This window comes from Nematostella vectensis, chromosome 12 (genome assembly GCF_932526225.1).
Source record: "Nematostella vectensis chromosome 12, jaNemVect1.1, whole genome shotgun sequence".
NCBI classification, from domain to species: domain Eukaryota; kingdom Metazoa; phylum Cnidaria; class Anthozoa; order Actiniaria; family Edwardsiidae; genus Nematostella; species Nematostella vectensis.
The window spans coordinates 9,452,380-9,461,015 of record NC_064045.1 but is presented as its reverse complement, the minus strand read 5'-3'; the positions used below and the strand labels follow the sequence as shown (position 1 = coordinate 9,461,015).

Here is an 8,636-nt window from a genome sequence, read left to right as displayed (position 1 = left end):
CACTAACGGGGAGCATATTAAACAGTTTTGTTTTGGAATGTTTTATTTCGTTGTTTTCTGTGCTCGATTTGTCAATTCCTTATTTGGATAACCATACCATATTTGGGATTCCGCTTCCAATTGTTGTGTCACTTTTTACACTTTAAGATTTGTTTGTAAGTCGAGAAATTCCCCGTACTTCGCAGTGATCAGTGTTTTCTTGATTTGGCTGGCCGCCATCTTGAAAAAGAGGTCTGAGTGCTATCGATTTCGATTATCACAGGTTTCCCGCGCGCACGTCCCAGATTGGTTGATATGGTAACAGCCTGAGCTGTTTGTAATGAGTACTATATTTATTTTCATTTTAAAAGAAACCTTTTTGTCCTTTTGTTCAGGGCCATGGCAGGGGGTCGGGCACTGGGGGCACTCACCCCCCCTCCCATATTTTTAAAAATTATAAGGAAATGACCCAGTAGGGGCGTGGCTGTGCCCCCTATTGTTTTCTTAATAGCGGAGCCAAGCGCGGCCGCAGGCCGCGCGCGTAGCCCCATAGGCATAGGTTTGCGACTTGGTTTTTGTGGTCATCGCGCGGGTACCCTGTGGTGTCACTCGCCAGCCAGCCAGCCAGCCAGCCAGCCAGCCAGCCAGCCGCGCGACTCCCAGGCCCCACTCGGCCCCGAAATGGCGACTAAATACAAGCACGGAGCAAGGGAAAAAGTTCTTGTCGATTATGCGATGATTATTTATTTTGCCTCAAATTTTGTGACTTAAGGATAAAGTCAACTAGAGGAGATCTACTAACATTCATTCACGCCAAGATTTATTTGGTTTTAGCTAGTAAATTTAAGCAAGTAACAGTTCACATTAAAAAGCGAACAGAACCACAAGAAAGCGACCAATAAAAAAAAAAAAAAAACAATACAAGGTGAGTTTCGGACGACGATTTGTATTGTCTATTGAGGATATGACAGTTATTAGGCTTTTTGTTGTCCTTTTTGTATGCTTTGAGAATGCGGGTACTTAACTTAGTAATCAAATTATTTGAGCATAACAGGTTTTGTTTTGACATTCTTCGTTTTATCTATATTCTTGATTGTGTTGAAAAAAATACAATACAACAAAAACTGAAATTCGTCTTTAATAAGACTTCTTCAGGGCAGATTGATTGTGTTGAGATATTTCATAAAGGCTAACCAATATCGTGTTGCATTTGTCAAATACTGCTAAAGAAGACCGTTCTTGTCTTTATATCCTGTGCTCTTAGTCCTAAGAAAATACATATCCTTAGAAGATACAGCAGCTTTTTCAACTTACAAGAGAAATTTTCCTTACCGAGGATAAAAAAAACTCTATTTTCAATATGTATTGTTGTTATTGCCTGCATCTTGCATCTCATGTGTTTATTTTTTTTTTTTCAAATAGTTGTGGAAAATTAGTTAGATTATAAATGGCTTGATAAAAAGATTGTTTTGAAAGAAATGATAAATAATTGTTTTCACTCTTTTATGAACCAGGAACTACCTGAGGGCCAAGATGAATGCTAAAGACTGGTAGACATGAGAATTAAAAATCATGTCTTGAAGAGAACAGTAGGATGTTCTTATTCACTAGTCATTTGATACCCCCACACCCATGGTCCCAGGGAAGGGTGGGGGATTAAACTTTAATAAAAGCCTGTTGCCAAGTTAAGAGTCAAAAACAGTCAATACCACCACCCCTCTTGACATATTCTGGTTAAAAAGTGGTCTAAAACCCCACATTAACCCCTGACTTCTGCGGGACTATAAGGGAGGGGGCGCAAATGACTAGTTCATTACTATGTGATTCAGCAGTACACACTCATAGGTTTTTTTTAGAACAAGATACTTATATAATATAAAACTAAAAACAAACTTTTTAAATAATAAATCTGTAAAGAAAACAGTTTTCTATCAACCTAAAGATAATAGGAAAGGGGATATTTTAGAAAAGTACTGAATATAACTACACATTATTGTTATTATATTTTCTTTTCAAACATTTAAGGAAGAGTCATATTTTTTCCTTTTTCTTCTCCCTGTTGACTATTTTTATGCAATTGATGCTCTTTGCTATTTCCCCTCTACACCAAAAATAAATTCATGAACAGATTTGATTTTTAAATTAGAAATTTTCATTTATTACTTTCATTTATATTTTCTTTTTAGGATTTTCTTTCCAAGTCTCTTGCCCATTACATTTATTTTAGATGTTTAGATTTATTTCATTGGAATAGTTAGATCCAGGGTTTCTCAAAACACCAAAATATAATGCATTACTGGATGTATATTTGTAGATATTAATTCCCATGGGGATGGAAAATCACCACTTTAAATGGTACATTAAATCTTCAGCATTGCATCTTATCTAAAATTGTGTCTGGCACTATATTCCATCTTTGAAATCTTGTTTCATCCATTGTTCTTTGCAAGAACAAAGCTTGTCAGAATGTAGCTTTACAAATGTACATTAATGGGAAGGGTTTTTTAGGGCAAGATACTTAAACTTTATAACACTAGCAACAACCTTGTTCTTTTTCAATAATAGAATTCTGTTCACATAGCTTGGATAGCAAAGACATGGCCTCTTTAGAGGCCTGTGGTGGTGAAAGGGTTAAGATAATGGGAAAGGGGAAATGTCAAGAAATGCTCAATCAAATTATTTTCATTACTGTTATATTTTTTCACCAAACCTTTCAAGTTGAGTCAATTCACTTTATATCTCCTCTCCCGTCGATTATTTTTTAGTCAATTGGTATTCTTTGATTCCTCTCTACCCCAAACATAGATCAATGAAAGGGTTTGGTTTGAAATTGGAAGTTAGCATTTTCAATCTGTTTTTTCTTCATTGCATTCATTTGGGAGTAGGCCACCAACAACAAGGCCACTATATGGTAAAGTGAGGTGCACCAATATGTAATGCATGAAAGGAGATATATTTTTGGATTTTAATTTCTAGACATTTTTCTGAATATTCGGTCCAATGAAGGAGAGAATCGCCACTAAATCAATACATAAAAATCACAGTATGGCATCTAAACAGTCTAAATATATATTATTTTGAATCTTTGGAATGCTGTTACATCCATGACATTTTCTGCACAAGGGCAAAGCTTGTGGGAGTATTGTTTTGATAAAAAAAAAAAGATATTCATAATGGAACTTCTATGATGGGACATAAGAATTTACCATTAGACTCTTGACAACGTTGACAGCCATATCTACACCAGGAATTGTGTTTGTTAACTTTGATGTACTGCATAATTTAAATTATTGAATAAGGCCTGGATCCATTTGGTTGGTACAATAAATAAATCTCAGTAGAGAGCAGGATCCTAGATCCCCCAATAATACCTTTGATCAGTCAACACAAAAGGTGTTTATGCTGGCTCCGCTTTTAGGCAGTGCCTAAATATATATTGTATTACTGTATTGTGCCCCCCAATATTTCCTGGCCTGCTACGACATTGTTTTTAGTTTTCGGTCTAAAGTCATAAAGCTTTTTGTGTTCAAGGGGAATAATATCCCTCTTGGCTTAAAGCTTTTATGCTGTTATCTATTTCTCTTTTTATTGTCATGTAGTGGGGCCTGCTTTCAAAGCTGAAAGTAACGAGAGCGATAAGTGGACACGTCCCATTCTACGCATGATGCCTTGGTTTGCCATCCATTCGGAAGCTAAAACATTTCAAAGTCAGATATTTTTTTGTAGATTCTTAGGAAACTGGAAAACTGGAAGTAAGTTGCCAATAAAGACTTACCAAAATATTTGTACTGACGTTAACATGCAAGCAGTTGGTCCTTCAAGTGTCAAGTCGCCTAATATAGCTTTTAGGAAGTGGACCAACAACCCTTGTAGTCATTGCTACAGAAGGCTACAGAAGTAAACATTCTAATTACTTTGTTATGGCGCCATTCTTTTGAACTTGATCACGTGATATGGTTTATATATTAACATAATTGTTTTATTTATTTTACTGGTCACACCACCAGCTATTTGTCCCCTGGCAGTCATGAAATTATACCAGACGATATCCTCTTCCTGGAATCTTTTTCCTGGTTGTTCTGCGTTTCTATCTATGTTTGGTTGTGCTTCTTAAGAATCAAGGGATTAGTTTTTCACAGGTACGGAATACCGGTTGATTTTTAGTTGTATCGGACTTTTATATTTCATCTTTGTGCTGTAGTAGAAATTCCTTCTTTTCCTCACCATCCTTCCTTCTACGCGTGCTAAAGAAAATGTACCTGAAGCCCGATCTTGTCTAACTAGGCGTTTACTGTTTAAGCATTAGTATGTAAAATTCAAACCCATGCTTTAATTGATGATCAAGATAATAATTTAAAGAATCAATGCGTTTTTAGGTCAAATGGTCGAGTTTTTCGTCAACTGGTCGAGTACATTATAGAGTATATACAGTTTGTCACATTCCCATTATACGGAAGCCGTTTATTAGATTTAATGGTGCTCCGCAAACTAACTTCATCTTTCAGTCTGTTTTGAACTTTATTAACGAATCAACCAAATGACATAACGTGAGATAGGTGTATACTCTCTTTATTATACGAACTTTTTTATAAGAACGTCCAGGCTGAGATTTCACCAAATTTTAAGAACATACTAAGAACATGCCGAGGCTCAGATAGCAAAAACATATTGCTTTTTTAGTCTTATTTGTTCTAAAATGCAGTGAGAGCTTTTTTAAAACGTTAAGCAGCTGAAAAAAAAGGCAGTAGGTTTCTGAACAGCCTTTGCCCTTTGTCCTAACGTTTACAAAGCTTTTAAAAATAAAAAGTGCCAATTTTTTTCTTGTTCCTTCTCCATTATTATTTTAATGTTTTTTTCGCAATTCCAAGGTGCTTTTACTTACCGGCTGATGGTTTTCTATCCTCTCCAATCGTGTAGATGAATTTCAAGAAAAAAAGAAGAAGATATTTTGAGAAGTCTAAAAGGTCAAGATTACCTATTGAACATTTATAACTGTTTTGGTAATTTTGGAAACAATTATTAGATGTGTAAATACCTGAAGCAGACATTTAAAGCGGCATTCGGGCTTTTTCTCATCTGCGTCTGCACTTAACCATGTTGATTATAAAAGTAATCCGGGAGAACGTCTTTCGAGCTCTGTGGGGTCTCAGGGAAATTTCCTAAATGGACGCACATCTTCAACTGAAGCCTTTAAAATTATTATACACTCTTAAGCCGTTTCATTACATCCCTTTGAATAACCGCTTTAAAACTCCAATACCTTTGTTTAATGCTATTTTCATTTTATTGAGATTTCCTGTATACCATGGTATTACGAACCCCCCTTATCGTTTTGCTCTTTGATTGGTTATTTGTTCGACAATCAATTATTCCACAACTGTTCCAATTGAAAACTTGTCATGATCTTGTTTAAATCTCATATGGCCGGAGGCGTTATCACAATTACAAGAGAAACAAATTGCACGTAAGCAATCACCCCGCTCGGTCATAAAAAAGCCACATATTTTCACAAGTCTTGGGACTCATTGAATTGCAGGTATAGGTTATCTTTTCTTTTTCAATCGTTGCGAATTGTTTCACTGCAGCATTTATTTCTCAAGCGTCTGATTATTGTATAATACGGCAGGAAAGTGGAAGATGGACTGCAGTTAACTCTCTCGTTCGTTTTCGAGTCCAAGAGAACGTTGCAACTTCTAGAGAAATCTGGCGATTGATTTGCGCATCACAAATACCAATAAAACGGCTTGTCAATTGCGCGTTTTTCACGCCAAATGTGGAGTGTCTTACATCGCTGTGTTCAATGTTATAAGCGGTCCTGAGACGAAGGTAAATCAGTAATGGCTTCCACACAGCACTAATGGTGAAACGTGAGCGACTGTTATTCCACTCACCCTTTTTTAACTGTTTATTTCTAGTAATATAATTATAGTAATTGCAAACAAAGTCAATTTGGACGACTTCTTTGCCACCTTGTACTTAGTATTTGTAGAGACTAAAAAAAATACGTAAATAATATATATGTTTAAACACAAAGCAATCAGGACCAACAACTTTTTCCTCGCCATATAGAAATAAAACATTTATCTTTATTTATCGGAAAATATTTGAAATTATTGATGAATTGTCCCTAAAAGTACAACCATGACTCAAACTGGATTTCAGAGTTTCATAATAATTAGAAGTTATTTTAGCCACAACAAGGAAAGGGTCTTCAGACGACAATCAGATCAAAAATTAAGATAAAGAACAACATTATAAAGTATCTTCTGTGTAGAAACGAGCCGCGATGAAGGGCTTCATTCAAATGTCCTCATCAATCATACCGCTTTTTTTGCTTCTCAAACCTCACAGACACCGAAAGAGAAAATCTAAAAAGACCAATAAAAATATTACATGTATATATGTTTATATCGCCACCTTAAAAATGTTCAAATATCGTAAAACATGGTGTAGATATACCATACTAGACTTTACGTCCCATAAAACATTCCCTCAAGCACAATAGATATTTTTTTCCGGTGAAATGTAGTGAATTTGTTTACCATTTTACAGCAGGAAAGAGAAACTTGAGCTCAAAATACCGGCAGACATTTGCGGAAAGGTAAGTAAAAGATTCTTTCTTTACCCTATTTTTGTGTGAATCTAAAATAGGGAGTGCCTCTTAAAAGTTTCTGCAAATAAACTATATCTTAAAAATATATATTCCAAATCGCAGAAAATTTATTAGTTCGTACTTTTTCAATAATTATTGGCTACCTTCAAAAGAACACTTTCGTATAAATAACGTGACTTCTATCGAGGAAATTTAATGAGATTAATTTCAACGAAAAGGCGCTAAGAAATGGCAGTAGAAATACAAAAAAATATATATATTTCTATAATAACAACAGGACGAAAAGACATAATGGGTTCCACAATTGAAGATGGTAAAACGAGTATTGTGCAATTTCGCACACCTGCACTTTAAAGAAAAAGATGCATTAAATGCGATTTTAATACATCATTCCTTATTCCTGTATTTCGAGCACCATTCGAAGTTAGAAATGGCCGGTGGTCTGTTTCCTCTAAAGCATGATGTCTCAAAGTCCCATTTACCAGATCCTTTTCCTGCCGTTTTTTAATGATCTTTTATTTTAAGAGGATATCACTAAATATCATAGGGACCTAATAAACTTGTTGTTTGATATCTATGTACTCTCTAAAGGTTTAATGTTCTCGATCGGGCTTATGAATAAGAGAATACCGATCGCCTCCCTTTCCTTCCGCTTACTATAGCAATCTACCTCTCTATTATTTTATTTTTCTTACTTGCTGATCGTATCTCATTTTTTTCATTTTCATCCTAAGGCGACCCGCTGGCCAGTTTCAACGTGGGCGCATGTTCAACTGCATTGCTTAGGGCATTTGCATTAAGCATAGTTTGAAGATTGAAAGCATGTGTCTATTCTAAAAACGTTGTCGGGGTGAATTTCAAATGGACATATTGACTAGACTTCGCACAAAAGTACGTATTATGGATTCATTTACCTTCGCACACAAAGGTACTTTTAATCAAATATAATTAATAAAGTATTAATTTAGTTGTGGTGATGTCTCGGAAGATACATGTCAACAAGAGTAAGGGAGGACTTATATTCAGTTACACAGCACACGTACACTGAAACCATGAACAGCCAGTCTTCGCCGGATTGTCCGTATTTTATCCAGGAAAATGACCTACTTCACAAAGCAGCTGGTGTTAATTCAAATGACAGTGGACATTTTAAGGAAAGGCAAATTAAGGAATTAACTAATAACCACGTACAAAATTCAATACAAAGCTAATACTCAGTAATTTTGGCTGAAAATCATGTCTTATTTAAGTCGCTTATTTAGGTGTTAAGGTGCCCCTAATTTCAAATTCCTGTAGCTTGTTTTTAATATTTATCATAATATTAAGAATTGGTAAAGAGTTTTTATATTTGTATCGACAAATTTTTGCCGTAACGATAAAAGTATTTGATTCGACGAAAATAATAGAAAAAGTGCCCTTCAGGATTCCTGAATCAACGAGGAACGCCGTACGCTTTCGAAAAGTGGGTACCTTTTTACTCAAAAGTGCGATATTATCTACATTTAAAAGCCGGGAAAACCCTACGAAAACCCGTCGTGTGGCAATAAAATTTGGTATGGTTTGTTTTTACGTCCTAAACTACTGATATATTGATATAAACACGGAAATTAAAAGCTATATGCTAGGGGCACTTTAAGAAGCATACGTATAACATCTTTCATTCATTCTTCTCCCTCGAATATAGCTTTCTTCGTTAGAATAACTCCCAATACTTTATATACTTTATATACTTTACTCTTTATATACTTTACTTGCAAAGCCTATACAGAATGTATCTTTTTAAGAAAGACGAAATAGCGTAAAAAGTTTAATTCTAAAAATAATGTATTCTCGGGAGCGATTTGTATATCCTATACCGTGAGGAGAACTTAATCAAAAGTGCCAAAAAAGGGAAATCTAACTTTCCAAACGGCCTTTAATTAACATGTTTTACGGATATCGCTTTTGCTTCCTTGAGCTGTTTTGGCACCCGATTAAAAAAAACCTATAACAAAAAATTGGTAATTCTTCCGTAAGGTTCCTTTTTGCTCAAGTCTTCCATCAA

General features: G+C 35.3%; 1 protein-coding gene across 2 annotated transcripts in view; it reads left to right on the top strand.

Annotated features, from left to right (window-relative positions):
• The first annotated feature begins 5,427 nt into the window (after window positions 1–5,427).
• The window catches only part of LOC5501825 (receptor-type guanylate cyclase Gyc76C), a 36,565-nt gene continuing 33,356 nt past the window's right edge, over window positions 5,428–8,636 (top strand). The window contains exons 1-3 of one of the 2 annotated variants that reach the window (XM_048720089.1): window positions 5,428–5,515; window positions 5,606–5,805; window positions 6,532–6,580. The gene's annotated coding sequence lies outside the window, so the exon portion shown is untranslated. Of the gene's footprint in view, window positions 5,806–6,531; window positions 6,581–7,326; window positions 7,484–8,636 lie in introns of both variants that reach the window. The other variant, XM_032370130.2, reaches the window with a different exon arrangement.